General features: G+C 31.8%; 1 long non-coding RNA gene across 2 annotated transcripts in view; it reads right to left on the bottom strand.

Annotated features, from left to right (window-relative positions):
- Positions 1-368: 368 nt before the first annotated feature.
- Positions 369-20,011, bottom strand: part of LOC127549444 (uncharacterized) — a 62,388-nt gene continuing 42,745 nt past the window's right edge. Inside the window, exons 3-4 of one of the 2 annotated variants that reach the window (XR_007950613.1) lie at positions 3,919-4,029; positions 369-866 (exon numbers count right to left, since the gene is read on the bottom strand). This is a non-coding gene — a long non-coding RNA (uncharacterized LOC127549444). The remainder of the gene's footprint in view (positions 867-3,918; positions 4,030-20,011) is intronic. The other variant, XR_007950612.1, reaches the window with a different exon arrangement.

The raw sequence follows: 20,011 nt of genomic DNA, 5'->3' as shown, positions 1-20,011 counted from the left end.
TATAAACCTATCACTTCTAATTTCATATACATGGGAAATACATATGGAAAGGCATGTTCATGTAGAATATATTCATGATCAGAATATCTATTTGTTACAACATTGTTAGAGAAAAGGCCAAAACATATATTTGGAGAGAAAACTCTGGCATCTGATAATGAAAAGCCACTTATGAATTACAATGATATCACGACATTATTCCAACTAGTCTTATACTTACTGTCAGCTAATCTTGGCATCTCTATTAGGTGCTCCATAGGGCAAGTAGCCTGTCTCAGACGCTACTTTGCCAGATGCTTATTGGTTAATGTGTATTACCTGTCAAATGCTATTTGGCTGAATGTTCCTTACTAGATGCTCACTACATCACTCACTATAATTTCTGGGTCTATTGATATCCTTGACTATATCTTGGGGTGAGGAGGGATCAGAGTTGCCATATACTTTTAGCTTGAGGACATTGGCTTTTCTCTTTCCTTTATTCCATCCAAATCTCCCTTAGCATTCTCTAGTGTTCTTGCCCCAGAATCTCTTGTGAAACTCCTCAGTAGGAGATCTTCATACCTGATGCTAAATCCTTTAGAACAAACAACAAAGTCTTCCCAGTTAGTCAGTGCCTTCAGATTTAATTCCTTTTTTTTTATATTAAACTTTTTCATCACTGGATTTAAGGTCTCCATGGGCAGCACCAGTTTAGCTAATTGATAAGCATTCTATTTGCCTTTTGATATGGATCTCAGAAGACTATATCATAAACCAGTCAATGATTATTTGCCCAATAGTACCAAACAGCTTAGTCAAGAGTTTGGAATTCTCTAGTTTTCCAACTCTAAGTCTCTTCCATTCTCATATGTGAGTTGCATGGCCTGAAAAAAAAAAGTTAGGAAGACAAAGTTAAATCCAGAGGACTAGATTATTTTTACTTTCCCCAGTTTAACTACATTTGTGTCCCTGTCCCTTTAATATTGAGATATGCCCAATTAAAGCCTAAAAGGGGCTTTGAAGCAAATTCTTATATATACATGAGTGACATCTTGTTGAAGGAAAGCATTTAAAATTGGATTTAACTTTATTGAATCAAGTGCATCTTAAAATCAGCGAATCATAAATTGGCAGAATTTATATTCTCTCTTCACTCATTCATTTCTTGACCATTGCAGATGTGACCTTAAGTAGGAAATCACCTAGGAAGGACTTTCAATTTCTATTTTAAAATTTTTATTGAGGAAGTAGGAATATAGTTTAAGGTCTGCTCTTTTTTTTTCTAGTATTACTATTGTCCATGATTTGTTTTCCTTTCTTTGAGATTCTCCTTTCTTTAAACTATCGTGAAAATCAGAGCATATATAAATGCTTTAAACATGTATCACCTACAATCTGGATTTCTTCTTTATATATTATTAGTCGAGTCTAGATTCTTTCCCAGAATCCTTTTTAAGTCCCTTTTGCATTTCTACAAATGAAATGCATTTTTCTGAAAGATGTGTTGCATTTTTCTTTTATTTATTGTCCTTATGAATGTTCTTGCAATACATAAATATTTTTCTGTTAATTTCGTTAAATTCTTAGCAGAAGAATTTCATCTGTCTGCAACAAAATTGTCACATAATCCTAGCTACTTTTCTGATTCTGTTTTTTTTTTTTTTTTTCCTGTCTGTGAATATCATTAGCAATGCAAAGTAATATAGTTAAATGTACTACATGATGTTTTTGTTTGCCTTAGGTATGCAACGGAGACAAATCTAACAACTTCATTATTTGACTCACTGAGCAGAGCCTGTAAATTATCTTTCCTCATTGTTATAGTATCTTTGTCTTCATGTCTCATTTTTTGTCAAGAATATTCATATGGAAGTTTTGGAAGGTTTGGTTTTTTTATTACTGTATCCATTCATTGGTCTTTAGACATTAATTTAAGTGTTGCTACTCTGAAGTTTTTGTAAAAGTTTTTGTAATGTTTTGTAAATACTCTAAAAATTGCTTGATTCTTAGCACATTCTGGGTCCCTCTATTACTCTGCTATCATCATTATAGAAGCAAAAAGGAACCATAAGAAGGGACCAAAAGCCATTTTGAATTTTATTTTTTCTTGTATTGCTATGGTTAAAAAAAAAAAATCCATTATTTAGTGGCCAAACTACAAATAATATGCCTCTTCATACTTAGAGAGGCTACTGGCCTTAGTCTGATCCTTCACACTAGAAATTTCTATCTAGGTATCCCTTTAGCATTTAAAGACCAAATGTCCAAAATGAAAATCATATTTTCCTGAAATTTGTCCCTCATTAATAAGACCTACATCAGTTCAGTTTCAACCTACATTTTTAACTTTAGCTTCCTCATCTACTCTTATATTCCAGTCATACTGGATAGCATCAGCTTTTTCTGAACATAACATTCAACTTCCAGCCTTTTTGCATTTTTATAAATAGTCTCATTCCTTAAATGCATTATTTTTTTTTTATCTCACCTTTTGGAATCCTCTTCTTCAAGGCTCAGCTCAAATGCCACCTGATCCATGAATACTTCCCTTACCTCCCCATTTACTAGTATCTTTAAATTTTTAAAAAGGAAAGAAAAATGTTCTTAACTGTATTTATGTGTTTATGTGCATATACCCAATAAAAATATAAATTCTAGAGAAAAAGGACATTTCATTTTTATCTTTGATGTCTAGTATCTAGTACAGTCCCTTTCACATGTTTGGCACTTAATGCATTTATTTGTTAAACCATGCCAGAGCTTGCATTCTTGTGCAAGCAAGGCCCATCATTACTTTCATGACACAGTAAGACTTTGTGAAAGATTATAACCTCTTATATTTATACAATACTTTGTATTTTACAAAGAAATCTCTTTAGAATAAACCTATAAAATGTTAATACAACTATTACTATTTCTTCTTCCAGATAACAAAGTCAAGGTTCAAAATGGTAAGTGACTTGATCATAATTACACAACTCAAAAATGATATAGAGCTGAGACTAGAAACTAGATCATCCGCATTTAAGTCTGCTTTCTTTCTATCATCCCGCAAGTTTAAATCATGGGTCAGAATATGGAAAGGAAATTATTTTTAACTATCATGAGCTAAGAGTTACTATACAAAGAATATACAGGGACTGCATCAATAAGAACTCTTCTTATTCGCTTACACTGGCCAGCATGAGGTAAAATGATAGCTGTTTTACATTAACCTAATAAGAGTCTCTTAAACTATAACTAAATCAGAATAAATGAATACTGAGTTCTGTCTGGCCGGATGGATTCGAAGATTGGCTTGGACCAATACTGTTTCCTCTTGTCTGGTATGCTTTTAGGTTTAACATCACCTCCTTTGATTCTGTCCTTTCCCACCATTATCCAAAATACACAGGAAAATATTGACTTGAGGTTTTACCCTGCGGGTGTGTGTACGTACATAAAATAATTTGAAAAGGAAAAAGAAGTTGAATTCTATTAGACAACTGGTTATTTGAATAAAGGAAAAGAGGTTCTGTTCAATTACTAGCTACACAGTTCTGCTGTGACTTAACTATTCTGGATGAGTAAGTGTATATGTAAATATAACTTAAATATTAATACTAAGAATAAGAATAGGGAGAAATTATGATTTCATAGATAGGGGAAATTCCCACCTTAAGAAACTCCTGCTACAATGCAGATTAGCACCTTCTCTGTGACTAATAGTCTTAAAGAGTTGTCTAAACTGCTGAGATGATGTCATTTTTGTAAAGATACTTATTCAGAATGAGCTATACAGATTCAAACCCAAGATTTTTTTACTTTGAGATCAGCTTTCTTTCCACACTACCTCTAGGTATTAATACTAAACAAGCAGAATATCAGCTACCAATTCAAAGGAAATACTACTAAGAGGGTCTTTCTTAAGGAAAGACCCTCTTAAAAAAAACTTACCTCCTTTCCACAATGAATCATTAGTGTTAGGTTTTATGTGGAATCATAATAACATCTCATATTTTCTAGTATTTATTTCATTATTTTTAAAGAATTTTCTTCACAACAGTCCTATAAAAGAAGTAATACAAGTATAATTACCTTCATTTTACATATGGCAAGACTAAAGTTCAAGAAATGCTTTATAGCTAGTTCTTAATAATGAAATATGGGAGTTGCTATCTTTCTTGCTAAGATATATATTTGGATGGGAAGGGGAAGAATTTCATAGCAACAATCCAATAGCTATCTAATAGCAGCAGTGATAAAAAGCAGATATAGTAGGTTGGAATTGCTATTATAACTTAAAAGAAGATCCTCCCCTCCAACACCACTTTCCCCTCCCCCCAAAAAAGAATCAAATTTGAAATCTGACTAAGACCTAGAGTTCTATATTAACCAATGTCTCTAATTTATCCCCTTCAGAGACAACAATGCTTCACTCTATCAACTAGTTACTATACATACAATCACCATAAATTCCAATGGAAAGACCATTTCTAATTTACCTGATTCCAAGGTCTAGAAAAAAAGCCTATTATGAGATTATATGTTCTTCTGATCACTCTATTTTTATTTTGGTTCTTATTTAAAAGAACATTAATAAGACTCAGTAGAGAAAAGAAGTTAGAAAGGTTATTGTCACAGTTCTTTACATATTTAAAAGATGAGACCTTTATCAGAAGAGTTGTTGCAAATATTTTCTCTTGTTTCCTGCTTTTCTTCTAATTTTGGCATCATTGTTTATGCAAAATCTTTTAATTTTACATAATAAAAATTATCTATTTTATCATCTACGAACCTCTTTATCTTTTTTGATCATAAACTCCATCCCTATCCTTAGATCTGATAGGTAATTTTTCCAATATTCCTTGCTTAAGCTATTCCCTTTAAATCCATGATTTGCATAAACATGACTGCACATGTATAAACTTTATCTGATTACTTACTATATCAAGGAGAGGGAAGGGGAAAAAAGAATGATTGGAATTTGGAACTTAAAACTTTTGTTAAATGTTTAAAATCATTTTATCATATAATTGGTAGAAAATAAAATATCTAAAAAAAGAATATCACCATTTATATTTAAATCCTACATTTATTTTGAGCTTATCTTGTTATAAAGTATGAGATGTTGTTCTATACCTGATTTCTGGCAGACAACTTACCAATTATCCCAGCAGGTTTTGTCAAATAATGAATTCTTTTCTCAATAGCTGGAATTTGAGTTTTTTTCATACACTAGGTTAATTGTGCTTATTTGTTTTTGTATAAGGTATACATAATCTATTCCATTGATCAACCACTCTATTTCTTATCCAGTTCCATATTGCTTAGATGATTACCATTTTGTAATTAACATCTTATGTTTTAGGCCTTCTTCTTTCACATTTTTTCCATTTTTTCCTCTTGATATTCTTGATCTTTCATTATTCCAGTATAAATTTGTTATTATCATCATAATTATTATTATTATTATTAGGGATTTTTAGCTCTCAAAAGTAATTCTTTGGTAGTTTAATTGCCATGATATTGAATAAGCAAATTAATTAAATAGCACTCTGATTTTATAATATTGTTTCAGCCTACCCTTGAGCAATTAATATTTCTCCAATTATGTAGATCAGTATGTGAAGTGTTTTCTAATTGTGTTCATATATTTTCCTCTGTGTGTGTTGCTATGTATTTTTTTGGTATTTTGGTATGTTTTTATATCTGCAGTTGTTTTAAATGGAATTTCTTTCTCTCTTCCTGCTGTGTTTTGTTGGCATTAGAGAAATATTCTGATGGGTTGTGTAGGTTTATTTCATATAGTTCAACTTTGCTAAAGATATTAGTTGTTTTGAGTAATTTTTCAATTTTTTTTTCTAGGGTTCTCTAAGAACATTCTTATATCACCTGTGGAAAGTGCTAGTTTTGTTGTCTTTGTTTATTCCTTCAGTTTCTTTTTCTTGTCTTAACTAGCATTTCTTTTTTATAAATTCTTTTGTTTTCTCCATTTCTTTAAAAAACATTTATTCATTTCCCCCATTTAAAAAAAAAAAACAAACCTTTATTTAAAGCTCTGAGTTCCAAATTCTCTCCTTCTCTCCTCCTTGAGATGATAAGCAACCAGATAGAGGTTATTCATGTGCCAGCATGTAAAACACTTCCAATGAAATTTATAAGATTGCTTGCTGTCTTGGGGAAGGAGGAATATAAGAGTGCAAAAGACAAAAATTAGGAAGACAAAATCTTATAAAAATGAATGTTGAAACTGTCTTTGAAAAATAAAATACTATTGAAAATTTTAAAAGAAATTTAAAAAGAAAAATTCCATTTTTCCTATGCTTTCTAGTTTGTCTAATAGGGATGAGTGTGGTATAGTATCAAAAACTTTTTTTGCATCTATTGACATCATCATATAAAAAATATTGGGTTTTTGTTGTTTTTCAACATCCATTTTTGTAAAATTTTGCATTCCAAATTTTTTCTTCCTCTCTCCTTTACCTTTTTTCTCCCTGAGATAGAAAACCATCTGATATAGGTTATATGTTTACAATCCTTTAAAACATATTAAATATTTGTCATGTTGTGTGAGAAAAAAAAATCAAACCAAAAAGGGAAAAAGCCACTAGAAAGAAAAAGCAAACAAAAAATAATAAAAGGTGAAAATACTATGTTTTGACCTATATTCAGTTTGTATAATTCTCTCTCTGAATACAAATGGCATTTTTCATCCCAAGTATATTAGAATTGTCTTGAATAACTGGATTGCTGAAAAGAGCTAAATCTATTATAGTTGATCACATAATCTTTCTGTTGTTGTGTGCAGTGTCCTCCTAGTTCTGCTCACTCCACCTAGCATCATTCATATAAGTCTTTCCAAACTTTTCTGAAATAATTTCTTACAGGACAATAATATTTCATTATATTCAGATATTGTAACTTATTCAAACATGCCCCAATTAATGAGGAGCAATTTAATTTTCAATTCCTTGCTACTACAAACAGCTGCTAACAAATTTTTTTTGTACATGTGGGTCCTTTGTCCCTCTTTTATGATTTTTTTGGCACAGACTCAAAAATGACACTGCTGGATTAAAGTCTCCTTGATTTAATTATCAAAACTATATTTGTGTCATAGAAGGAATTTGGTAGAACTCTTTCTTTACTTATTTTTTTCAAGTTGTTCCTCCCTAAGGGAGGATCACTTGTTCAATTTCTTTTTCTAAGATAGGGATATTTAACTTTTATTTTCTCTTCTGCTAACCCAGGCAATTTATATTTTTCTAAGTACTCATCCATTTCTGCTAGATTCAATTTTATTGTCATGCAGTTAGATAAAATAGCTCCTAATATTTGCTTTAATTTCATCTTCACTATGTTGTGTATTCATCATTTTCATTTTTGTAACTGGTAATTTGGGATTTTTTTTTGGAAAAAAATTAGCCAATGTTTTACATATTTTATTTTCATAAAACCAACTCATTTTTAATAATTAAATTTTCTTTTACTTACAGTTTCATTAACCTCTCCTTTGATTTTCAAAATTAGTTTCTTTACTGTTTGAGGATTTTTAGTTTATTCTTTTCTAATTGTTGTAGTTGCATGCTCAATTTGTTGATCTGCTCTTTTTCCCTTTTAATGATGCTTACATCATTCAGATATATAAATTTTCCCCCAAGGACTGCCTTGACTATATCTCACAAATTTTGGCATTTTGTCTAATTCTTATCTTTTAATTGTTTCTATGATTTGTTCTTTGACCAATTCATTCTTAATCCTTAAGAATTAACTTTTAATGTAATAGTCTTTTATTGAATGTAATATTTGTTATATTTTGCTCTGAAAATGATGCAGTTATTATTTCTGCTCTTCAGCATGTCTGTGAGGCTTCTGTGTTCTAATATGTGGAAATTTTGATAAGTGTGCCATGAGAAAAATGTATATTCATTTCTATTCTCATACAGGATTCCCCAGAGGAATATATTTAAATTTCTGAAAAGTTTCTGTTAATCTATTAAGCTTCTTTATTTTATGGTTTGGATAATGTGGATCTGAGAAGGATAAACTGATGTTTCCTATTAGTATAATTTTATTGTATTTCTTTCTACAATTAATTTAATATCATGAATTTTTATGCTATACCATTTGGTGTATTTATGTTCATTTTTGACATTACTTCATTTTTATGATACCTTTTTTTTAAGCAAAATATACTTTTCCCTGATTATCTCATTAATTATATCTATTTTTTTCATTTTGATTTGTATCTGTTTTAGTTTTTTTTATTTTTCCTGGAAGCATAATAATTATTCTAATCCATTATGCTGTCCTCTTCTGTTTTATGGGTGGGTTCATCCTATTTACATTAATAATTACAATTTCTAACTGTATATTTCTCTTCATCCTATTCTTTCTTTTTTTCACTCTGTTCCTTCAAATGTGTGTTTCACTTCTAATTAAGTGATTATCACTTAATATCTCCCTTAATCTATCCTCCCTTTTATCACCATCCTCACCTTCTCCTATACTATTCCCTTCTTATTTTATTCATTAAAATGAAATACTCTTACTAAATTGTATGTGTACATACATAGGTATATGTTTATGTATGTATACCCAAATATACACACACACACACACATACAGTGTGTGTGTATGTGTATGTGTATATATATGTGCATATGTGTATGCATTCCAACTCAGTTGCTTTTCCATTTAGATATTTCACATTTTCATTCATGTCTTTGAATTTTGTTTTATTTCATAATATCTCATAGAATCAATAGCTTTCACTTGAGCAATTACAATTTTTAATACACATTTTTATGAATCATACTAGAAGAGAAAAAATCAAGAGTAAAAGGGAAAAGTCATGGAAGAGATAAAAATACAAACAGGAAAAAGAAGTGAACATAGTGCATGTTGATTTACATATAGTCTACTTAGTTCTTTTTCTGGATGCAGATGGCATTTCCTATCCAAAGTCTATTGAGATTGCTTTGGATCAATGAATTACTGAAAAGAACAAGCTTTTCGTAGTTCACCATTGCACATTCTTGCTGTTATTGTGAACACTGTATTCCTGATTCTGCTTGCTTTGCTCAGCACCAGTTCATATCTTTCCAAGCCTTTCTATTATCAGCTTGGTCATTTAAAAAAAAAATTCCATTATCTTTATGTACTACAACTTGTTCAGCCATTCCCCAATTAATGGGCATCCACTCCTTTCCAATTTCACAAAAAGAACTGCTATATTTTTGTACATGAGGGTCCTTTTCCCTCCTTTATGATTTTTTTGGGATATAGTAATGGCACTACTGAGGCAAAGTGTATGCACAATTTGATAGCCTTTTGGGCATACTTCCAAACTGCTTTCCAGAATAGTTTGATCATTTCACAAATTCCACCAACAATGCATTAGTATCTCAGTTTTCTCACATCCCTTCCAATATATATCATCTTTTCCTATGATTTTAGCCAATCTGAGAAGTATGAGTTGATACTTCAGAGTTGTTTTAATTTGCAATTCTCTAATCAAGTGCTTTTCAGCTTTTTTTTATATAAGTATAAATGGCTTTAATTTAGTCATCTGAAAATTGTTCATATACTTTGACCATTTTTCAACTGGAGAATGACTTGGTATTGTTATTTCACACAATTCTTTATATAGTTTAAAAATGAAACCTTTCTCATTAACACTGGTTGTAAAGATTTTTTCCCCCGATTTGTACTTACCTTCTAATCTTGTTTCTGTTGGTTTTGTTTGTGCAAAACCTTTTAATTTTGTGTAATCAAAGTTGTACATTTTACCTTTCATAATGTTCTCTAGTTGTTTAGTCATAAATTCCTCCCATCTCCAAAGATATGATAGGTAAATTACCTCTTGTTCTAATTTGTTTATGCTATCATCCTTTACGCCCAAATTGTGTATCCATTTTGGGCTTATTTTGGTATAGGGTGTGGGATGTAGGTTTATGTCAAGTTTCTGACATATGATTTTTCAATTTTCCCAGCAATTTTGTCAACTTATTTCAGAAGCTAGAGTTTAAAAGGGTTTAAACAAATACTAGATTGCTATAAGCCTTGATTATTTTCTCATGTGTATCTAATCTATTCCACTTAACTACTACTCTTTCTTGGCCAATATCAAATGGTTCTGATTACTGCTGCTATATAAGTGTTTTAAGTTTGGTAGTGCTATGCCTCCATTCTTTGTACTTTTTTTCCCATTAATTCTTGTGATATTCTTGACCTTTTGTTCTTCCAGATGAATTTTGTTATTTTTTCTAGTTCTATGAAATGTTTTGGTTGTTTGATTGATATGGCACTAAACAAGTAGCCCAATTCAGGCAGAATTGTAAATTTTCATTATATTAGCTCAAGCTAGCCATGAACAATTGATTTTCAAGTTGTTTAGATCCGATTTTGTGTGAGAAATGTTTTGTAGTTGTGTTCAGATAGTACTTGAGTTTGCCTTGGAAGGTAGAACTCTAAATATTTTGTCTATTTAAAGTTTCAATGGGATTTCTCTTGCTATCTCTTGCTGTGATGGACTTTGTCAGTAATATATAGAAATATATTGATGATTTGTGTGTTTATTTTATATCCTGAAACTTTGCTAAAGCTATGAATAGTTTCCAGTAGATTTTTGGACGATTTTCTAGTACTCTCTAAGTATATCATAATATCATGTGCAAAGAGTGATAGTTTTATTTTTTTATTGCCTGTTTTAATTTCTTTAATCTCTTTTTCATTTCTTATTGCTAAAGCCAACTTTTCTAGTACAATGTTGAATGATGGTGAGGAGCATTCTTGTTTCACCCCTGATCTTATTAGGAATGTGTCCAAGTTCTTTTCCTTACAAATAATGGTTGCTGTAGGGTTTTAGATATTGTTTATAATTTCAAGGAAAGTTCCATTTATTCCTATGACCTCTACTGTTTTTAATAGGAATGGGTGCTCTATTTTGCCAAAAGCTTTTTCTTTATATAATTTTTTTTAACTGATATGGTCGATTATGGTCAGTTTTACTGCTATTGAACCAGCCCTACATTCCTGATATAAACCCTACTTGATCATAGTATATTATCCTGCTGATAAGTTGCTGTAATTTCTTTGTTAGTATCTTATTTAAAAATTTTGCATCAGTCTTTATTAGGAAGATTGGTCTGTAATTTTCTGTTGTGACTCTTCCTGGCTTAAGTATCAGTGTTATATTTGTGTCATAGAAGGAATTTGGCTCCTTTACCTACTTTTCTAAGTAGTTTATATAGTATTGGAATTAATTGTTCTTTAAATGTTTGGCAGAATTCACTTGTGAATCCATCTGGCCCTGGAAATTTTTTCTTAGGGAGTTTATTAATGATTGTTCAATTCTTTTTTCTAAAATGGGACTATTAAATATTTCCCTTTCTGTTAACCTTTGCAATTTATTTTTGTAAATATTCATCCATTTGAGTTGGATTGTCAGATTTGCCACTATAGAGTTGGGCAAAATAACTTCTATTTAATTCCTTCTTTTATTGTGTAAGTTTTATCCCTTTCATGTTTGATGCTTTTTTTTTCATTTTCTGTTTCTAATCAAATTAACCAAAAGTTTGTTTTGTTAGTTTTTATAAAACTAAATCTTAAGTTTTATTAGTTCAATAGTTTTCTTAGTTTCTGTAATCTCTTTGAGTTTCAAAATTTCTAATTTGGTATTTAATTGAGGATTTTTAATTTTTTTTCTAGTTTTTTAATTGCATGCCTAATTCATTGTTCTCTCTTTAGTTATTTAGAGAGATAAAATTTCCCTGAAGAACTACTTTGGCTGCATCCTATAGGTTTGGTATATTATCTCATTTTTGTCATTTTCTTGATGAAATTTTGTTATTTGTTTAATCCACTCATTCTTTAGTATCAAGATCACTCAATTTCCAATTGATTTTTAGTCTATTTTCCCCTGGCCCTTTATTGAAGATAATTTTTTATTTCATTGTGGTCTGAGAAGGAAGCATTTACTATTTCTGCCTTTTTGCATTTGATTGTGAGGTTTTTATGTCCTAATACATGGTCGATTTTTGTGTAGGTGTCATGTAAATAATGAAAAATATGTGTATTCCTTTCTATCCCTATTCAATTTTTTTCCAGAGGCCTATCATATCTAGGTTTTCTAGGATCCTATTAACCTATCTAGTTTCTTATTTTGTGGTTAGATTTGTGTGATTCTGAGAGGGGAAGGTTGAGGTCCCCCACTAGAATAGTTTTGCTATTTTTTTCCTATAATTAATTTAAAATCTTGTCTAGGAATTTACTTGTACTACCACTTGGTGCATAACACACTGTCATGACTACTTCTTTTAAGATATCCTTTATCAAGATGTACTTTCCCACCTTATCTCTTTTAAATGAGATCTATTTTGACTTTTGCTTTATCTGAGATCAGAATTGCCACCCTTTTTTTTTTTTATTTAAGCTGAATAATGTCTGTTCCAATCTCTTACATTTACTCTGTGTCTGTTTCACATTTGTTTCTTGTACACCACATAATATAATATTCTGTTTTTTAATCCACTCTACAATTTGCTTATGTTTTATGGGAGAGTTAATCCTATTCACATTAACAATTATGTTTACCAGCTCTGTATTTCCCAGCATGCTATTTTCTCTCCTACAAATATTTCTTTCCACCCTGTCCTTAGTCACGTGTTTTTTTTCCCTCACCCAACCCACTACCTTTTGTCCTATCACCGCTCCTCCTTTCCTTTACTAGTGTATTTTTACCAACCCCATCCACTACCTTTTCTCCTATTACCCCTCGCCCTTCACTTAGTTGTGTTCTTTTAAACCCCACTCCACTACCTTATCTTCTATCAACCCTTCCCTTCTCTTATCTTTTTCCTTTGTGTTTCTACCCTCCTTTCCATTCTGTCCCTCCCTTTTCTTTTCTTCTTTCTCCTTCTGCTTCATAGGATTAAATAAATTTATATATCCAACTGAGTAATTATTACCTCTTAAAGCCAAAATTAATGAGATAAATCTTCAGACAATACAACCCCCTCCCCCCCTTCTTTCCCTGGATTGCAATAAGTCTTTTTTACCTCTTCATGTGAATTGTCCTATTATGTCTCCCCTGTTGGAGTACAGGGTCAACTTGAACCTACATTTCCTGCTGACAGGGTCAACTTGAACCTACATCTCCTGCTGAGTAAGGGGAGTATGAGGCCCTTGGAACAGGCATGTGACATGTACACACTTCCTTAGGTTAAGACACTTAGTCATTAAATTCTATATATACAGCCATACCACCATAAAAGGAAAATTCCACATTTAGTCTTGTGATTAGAACTCGCCGTTACTTAAAGAGTATATAAGTTGTAATATTCCCGGACTGTATAAGCAAGCAAGCCTGCTGCACCCTTTCTGCACCATGTAACCGATCCCTGAATAAAGCACCATCTTGACTCCACGGCGCTCGACTCAGTGCATTTCTTCCTAGTTGGAAGCCGGTGACGACCGAAGACCCCAGATAGGTGGGTAAGTAGAGGGCAGATACTCCTCCCACAATAAAGGCACGCCAGGAACCCCACACTCCCCCTTCCTCTTTTTAGTATAAATCTGTTTCTACTCCTTAATGTCTTTTTCAGTGATGTCATCATATCAGATACCATTCACAATCACATCTTCAGTCCATGTGATGCCCGAGGGGGCAGAGGTGTCTGCCCCAGTGACAGATATACTTCCCAAGAATTACAGATAATGTATTTTAACATATTTAACATGTATTGGACTACTTGCCATCTAGGGACTGGGGAGTGGATGACAGGGCTAATAATTGGAACCTAAGCTTCTTCACAGTGTAAGTAAAGAAGTCCTCTGGGATCCATTTCAAACATGTTCAATCCCTTTATCATTCCCAGCTCTGGTCACTCTTGCTTCTGCCACCTCACAGCTAGTTCAGCTTTTGCTTATTCTGCACCTCTGGCCAGCACAACCTGCCATCCACTGTCTTTTCTTTCTGTGTTCCTAAGCAAAGCAAGAATTCAGTTTAGTCATATCCAAAATTGTTTACCATGTGCTGCATTTTGAGTCCTTCACTTCTCTATCAGTGTATGGATATATAGCTTCTGGAACCATGTTTTTTCAGTGCATTGATGAAAATGCTAGTCTTTCAAAGATATTATTAATAATTGTATAAAATTGTTACCTTTTTTCTTCCCACATCAATTTATACAGGTTTTGCAAGTTTTCTCTAAAATCATTCATTTCATAGTTTTTGTAACACAATATACAATATTCATATAGTATAATTTGTTATTCCCAAGAGTTTTCAATTTTTTGGCTACTATGAAATATACTATGGCTGAACCTGAATGACTGAAAAAAAATGGCATTAACCTCATAAAAAATAGTGAAACTAAAAAAATGATACTTTGGAGTAAAAGATAATTAGTTCTGTTTTATACAAGTTTCATATGCATTCATTCAAATGATATGTCTACTAAGTGTTGGTTCATCAGTCTAACTCAATTTGCTCATTTAATAAAAGTTTAAATTCAAGTCTTCCATGAATTAATTTCAATTCAACAAACATTAAGTTCCATATATGTGCCACTCACCTCTGCTTCTTAGAATCACTGTTCTGCTCAGATGCATGGTTGATTAACTTGTTTGTTTTTTATACCTAAGTTAATGGTTCAGTTCATTTAAAATGGTCCATCTAATTGACTCAGGTCAACAGTCTGCTCATCAGTCCATTAAGAATGACGTTAAACAGTCAAGTTGTTTGACAAAGATCAGCCTGACCTTACTATTTGGAAAAATGCTACTAAATCTTGTAAAGGTGCCAAGGTTTTGGCAGTGTGCTTGTAAGGGGTTATGTTCAAGTTCAATTGATTATTACACCATCTGGAGTTACCTGATCAAAAAGGGCATGCTGTGTTGGCACCTTTGTGTAAAACTGAATTTGGACAATAACAAAACAAAGGCATTGGGAAATATTTATTGGTAACTATTAGGCAATTCCTCCTTTGAATTTTAGCCAGAGTGTTGCGTTATATTAGTGCTTTGTATTGTGTGAAGTCTTTCATCCAGCAGAAGAGTATTTTGATTTTAATGTTATACTAGAGTTCCTATCTCAAACTTATAAGTGTAATAAGTTAATAATAATATATATATAATGAGTTTAAATGATTTGTTATGTAATTTAATAGAGGATCTATAATAGGTTCCATTTTAGAAAAAATGAAAATAAAAATAAATCAAACTGGGTTTAGGATCTAGATTTTTGGAAAACATTTTCAGAATGCTGAATAATTTTTATTCATTCTTATTAATTTACATATTTTTAAATAACATATTTATCTTTACTTTTTGTCTTTATCATTCCTTTTTTAAACTTTAGCTCCATTTCTCTCTGCCCTTCTTCCTTCATCACCCCTTGAGAAAGCAAGAAATGTGATATCAATTACATATTTGAAATAATGCAAAACACATTTCCATTTCAGTCACGTTACCCAAAAAAAAAAAAAAAAAAAAAAGGAAAGTGAAATTTTTTGCTTTAACCTTTATTAGGACTTCATTGGTTCTTTCTCTGAAGGTGGACAGCATTTTTCTTAAGTCCTTTTGGAATTTTCTTGTACCATTGTAATGGTCAGAATTCCTGTCATTGTTCTTTTGGTTCTGCTCACTTTACTCTGCACCAGTCCATATCAGTTGTCTCAGATTTTTCTGAAGTCATCCTGCTCCTTATCTTTTAGAGCATAATAGTATTCCATTATAATGATTGCATCACAACTTCTTCAGTCATTCCCCAATTGATTGGCATCCCTTGATTGACAAGTCTTTGCCACCACAATCCATTATTACTATCCGATTTTTTCCATATCCCCTCCATTTTCCCTTTCTGTCATATTAATCAATCTGGTAAATGTGAGGTTGTCCCTCAGAGTTGTTTTAATGTGTATTTCTCCCATTTTTTTATGATTATAGAGAGCCTTTATTTCTTGTTCTGAAAACTGCCTAGTATGCTTATCTTCTGGTTGGACCACTCAAGAGTGATGTCTTATCTACCTTAAAAATCACTCTTGTGGCAGTGTGCCATTACCTCTTCTAATTGACTTTGTACTTAACACTCTTAGGAAAGAGAGTGATAAGATATGGGTGAAGTCTTTTTATTACCTTGAAGGTAGTCTGATTCATACTTAATTTTCCCTCTCATAACTCTGTATCTTCTTTCACTCAACCCTATACATTGGAATACCAAGGCTTTGCTCCCTCAATCCTCTCCAGAGAGTTACCCCTTCTGATTGAGTAGAAGCCTAATATTTCAAGAATTTAAGCTCCTAGAAGAAAGTAGCCCAAATTTCTTTGATTTTATTGTACAATAGAATTTGCACTGTAGCCCAAGGACCTCTTTTATCACTTACTAACTTATAAAAGTGGATAAGCCATTCGATCTGAGTCTCAGTTCTATGATATGTAAAAATCAGGGAGTTGAAATAGATAACGTAAAGTCCTTTCTCACTCATAAGCTATAATCCTAAAGATCAATTCTATCCATGACCAGAAAAAGTAGAAAGCTGGATATGTACAGAGAGTAAAAAATAATCAGTGCTAAATCCAAGAGCTTCATTGACAATATCCCTAGCCCCTGTTCATAGAGACTGCTGCTAGACCAGGCCTCTGCAATCCCCTGGGAACACAACTCTGTAGACCCCAAATGGGCTTCCTGATTTCCTAAAACACAATTCCTTTTCCTATCCCAAAAGTGGGTTCCTAAAGATACTATGATGCAGGATATGAGGATATTGAGAACTATACCATAATTTAGAAAACTTAAGAAACAGAACCTTAAACCTATTAATATTTACTTTCATCAGCAGGAATTTTTTCCCAGTTATTGATAATCTGCTTGACCTCATTCTCCAACTTCTCTTACATTCTCTTTCCCAGTGATGCTGAATTCCTTGACTGAAAAAAACAAAAACCTCTGCAATTCCAGATGTTTACTTTCTTATTCCCATATATCTCCACATTTTCTGCTAATATCCCACTCCAGATCTTTCTGTCCCACATCCTTTCAAAGAAAGACCTCATCACATACTTCATTTCTTTTTAAAAAAAAAAAATGCCACAATTCTCTATTTGAAAGCAGTTTAGCTGCTAAATTCAAAATGTAAAGTGAAATAGTGAAACAGAAAATTGAAAAAAGCTAATGTCAAAACTCCATCATAGTAAATCAAGTAAAAAATTTAGTAGTAAATATTTGACATGAATGTAATAAAGTGGAATTAATAGTTGTATGGAGGGAACTAAATAGTATAAGTGAGAAAATAACATTCTTTTCACATGCACATGGAATACTCACAAAATTTAATTCCAAAACATTTCTTTTTCTGGACAGAGCCAACATTGGGATTTTTTTTTTTTTTTTATTGAAATATATGTATTTCTGCAATGTTTCCTAAATGTTTTTTTTTTTTTTTTTTTTTTTCCGTTAGCAGAGATGGGGAGAAGTGTAAGAGAGAAAAAAAAAAAGGAAATTTAATTTAAAAACATTTTTTCATTTAAAAATTAATCTTAGACTAACTTACAAATTCCAACTAATTCAAAAAGGCAGAATTTTATAAGATGTATATGATTAGAGTAAAAAATCTTGACCAAAATCGGTAAAACTTTAAAAATTATTAAATTAAAAAAACAATTCATACAATTAAATTTTAACAAATCAGAGAACCTGAAAGGAATAGATGATTACTTGCAATAATATTACCTACACTGAAAAAAATTTTTCTTTCTATGCTCTAATATCTTTATTTGATTTTAGAAATGCTTTTAATTCTTTTGAATTCCCTTGAACAGTGGTGAGATAGATACCTTTTCTTCAGGATAGACAAATTCAGGGCTTTTAAACTTTTCTAATAATACAAAAATATTTCAATAAAAATCCATTGGAATTGGCATTACTCACATTGATAACATAGAAAGAGCTAGAATGTGTCTGTGTTGCAATATAAAACAATTGGACTACTGGTCCAAGTTTGCACTACTGGTCACCATATAAATTGCTCTTATCAGACAACTTAGTGCTCTTCCCAATCTCTAAATCAATCTAGATTGTACCATTCACTTTGGTTAAAGAATCTAAATAACAGATGAATGTGTATCATTGGTCACCAAAGGAGGAATGATTTTTTTTGCCCATAATATGTTTCCTCACCTTGCACAATTTACATTTTACCTTTTCAACTGTGATGCAATAAACAGCTAAATAAAAGTCCATTGGCGCCATATACCATGGAATGTACTTGAACTGACAACAAGAGATAAATGTTAGCTATATTAGTAGAGAAATGTCTGATAAGGAACAACAGCTTTGCCTTATCCAGGATGGAAAAAAAATGGAGACCATTTGCCATTACTCCCTCCAACTTATTTCACATCCTACGGATATCATACCCCTTTATTACCTCCTTCTCTCTTAGTGTCCAAAAAGTTACTGTTTCTTTTTGTCAGAACAACCTCTCTACACGTAGCCTTGGTCCCATCTTCTCCAGCTAATGGTGTATTTTATATGACCTCTTTCTCTCTATAATCTTTCCCTTTATATAGACTGTGGCCTACAAACACATTCAAAGTCTCCTGAATCTCTAAAAACTTATCTTTGCTATTAATCCTATATCTCTCCTAACCTTTTCTGCTACTCTCTTATAAAACATTGTCTGCACTCAGTGCCTCTGCTTCCTCCCGTGTGGTTCTCTTCTAAGACCTCTACTATCTAGTTTTTAACTTCTTTATTCATCTGAAACTCTCCTCTCCCAAGTTATAAATAAGTGTCTAATGCCCTTTTCTCAATCCTTGGCCTTGGTCTTTTGTAGTATATGTCAAGTACTTGACAATAGTCCTATATAGACTTCTTGGCCAAGAACGCAGAAGATCTGTGTTCAAATGTGACTTCTGATGCCTCCTAGTGTTTTTAGACAAGTAGCTTGATTTGCTTGTAAGAAGTTTGCAGGTTTTACTATTATGTCATGGACAATTTAAATATCTGTCCTGAGAGAAGGCTCATGTCAGGAATTTTCTAGACTCATAAATTATAGATCTTTCAGGTATTAGTTGCTAATAATTAGTGTATCACTATTTTTACACTAGATAGAATGTAAGTAAAATGGGATTATAGTTTCCTCTCTATTCAAATCTTTCATATTTATTGTTTCTGGATTTGGATTTTATGCTTCTCAGACATTTTATCCCAGTTCTAAATATTTAAATGATTATGGTATAACTTGCTTTACCTTCAAAACTGGGGATTTTGTCGTTCTTTCTTTGAATTCTCCATTGTGCATTAGCACAGCAGCAAGCATATAGTTGACAATTGGCATACACACACATACACACACGCACACATACACACACACTTTTAAAATTAACTTAATTGAGAATTGAATGAACCTATTTGTCCTTTAGAAAGAAATTGCCATGCTTCATTATCTAGTGTATTGAGTAAGAGGTACTAGTGCCACTCTTGAAAATTATTAAAGAGATCTTTTAAGTAAGATAACTATAATTAAACAATTAAATCTTTCAGAAAAAAAAATCAGGATATGAATTGCAATATATTTATTACTTAGTGCTCAATGAATTGTTAGGTTGGAGGCAAAAAAAAAAAACAAAAAAAAAACAAGAATACCTGCAAAACTAGGTATCAGCTTATATATCCCAATTTTTAGATTATCAATGTGATTACTAATTTTTTCTAAATAATAATTACATTGCTAATGGGTGACAAAAACAAAGGAAAACAGATTCAAGTATAGTTAACACAGTTCCTAGCCCATAATTATAATTTGATAGCTTCTTTATCTACATCTCAGCAGAACTATAATTAGTGACATTATATTTATACCACATTAAGACAAATGACTAATTCAATCAATGCAAGTCAAGTTGTTGGCTTAGGTCATTTCCCTAGTTTCCTCTTCAGTAAACTGATAATTGTTGGACTAGATAGATAGTTTGTAAGTTCTCCTGCAGCCATAATATTCTATAATTCTATATTATAACAAGGGAAAGACTCTTAAGACAA

This window comes from Antechinus flavipes, chromosome 2 (genome assembly GCF_016432865.1).
Source record: "Antechinus flavipes isolate AdamAnt ecotype Samford, QLD, Australia chromosome 2, AdamAnt_v2, whole genome shotgun sequence".
In the NCBI taxonomy this organism is placed as follows: domain Eukaryota; kingdom Metazoa; phylum Chordata; class Mammalia; order Dasyuromorphia; family Dasyuridae; genus Antechinus; species Antechinus flavipes.
This window is presented reverse-complemented; position numbering and strand designations above follow the sequence as displayed.